The sequence below is a fragment of the Mus musculus genome, chromosome 12 (assembly GCF_000001635.26).
Source record: "Mus musculus strain C57BL/6J chromosome 12, GRCm38.p6 C57BL/6J".
NCBI lineage: Eukaryota > Metazoa > Chordata > Mammalia > Rodentia > Muridae > Mus > Mus musculus.
Window position 1 is genome coordinate 109,920,691 of NC_000078.6, and position 1,210 is coordinate 109,921,900.

A 1,210-nucleotide genomic window follows, 5' to 3' on the forward strand; every position below is an offset into this window, starting at 1 on the left:
CCAGTGCCTATCCCAGCGACATCCTGCCCAGTAAGGATCCTAGATTCTCTCCACACAGTGGCTCAGTCCTGGGGATCCTTTTGGGACCTTCAATTCAGCACCCCATTTCCTTTAAGCCCACCCCCACAGCACCCCTCCCTCAAGTCCCCTGCAAGCCAAGGTTCCTGAATCCACCTGTGCCTCTGTGGCATTTGCATATACTTGCAAACTTGTGCTCAGGGAAAGTCATGTCCTTCTCAGCCCCTGGGACTGACTCTCTCTCTCTCTCTCTCTCTCTCTCTCTCTCTCTCTCACACACACACACACACACACACACACACACACACACACTATCAGCAACTGGAAGGCCAGGCCCAGATCATTTGCTATGATCTTTGTGTGGTGTCCTCACATAGACTTTCTATTCTTTCCACTACGAAACCCAGGGTTGATCGTGGGCTGGAAAAGACAAGACCCAGGGATCAGGAGAGCAGGCCAAATGGCACCCCAAATGAAGGAGGACACATAGGTTCACCGTCTTGGGCCCCAACCAGACTCAAGTGTGTGCCCTGTGTCTGTCTCCCCTACCCTCCCACCTCTCCCACCACCCACCTCATCTCAGCAGTGTGACAAGGCACTGTTCACAGACCACAAGCTTCATAGCCCAGCCCCCGTGACAGTGAAGGGGCCCAAGAAGAGGTACATGGGTCCTGAGAGCTCCACATTCATAGGTGGATGCTGCTCTTTACCTCAGGAGGAGGTTAGTTACCAAGGGTCTTTAAAAAAAAAAAATACCTGTGGCCCTTTTGTGGTCTTTCCCTTCACAGCAGGGGTAGAATGTACTTTAAGGCCCTTCTTAGGGGAGGCCCCTTGACCTCCAGAGCTGCCAGAAACCTCTTCTGTTTTGTTTTATTTTGAAGCAGGGTCTCATGTTGCCCAGGCTGGCCAGAAACTGGATATGTAGTTGAGGGGTGACCCTGAGTGACAGACCTTCCTGCCCTTTCCCCTGAGTACTGGGTTACAGGAGTGTGCTTCCATGTACCTTCCGCCGTTCCTAAGCTCACCTGTTTGGAAGCCCTCAGACACCCTCCTTTCTCAGGAGACAGCTGAGAGAGGCTGTGTAAGGCTACTGAAATGGGAAATGAACCTAGGCTGTGCTGACACGGGTGGACATTTTTCTGTCTGGCTGCTGGGGGTTGGGTGAAACCCAGGTCTTCCGTTACTAAGGTAA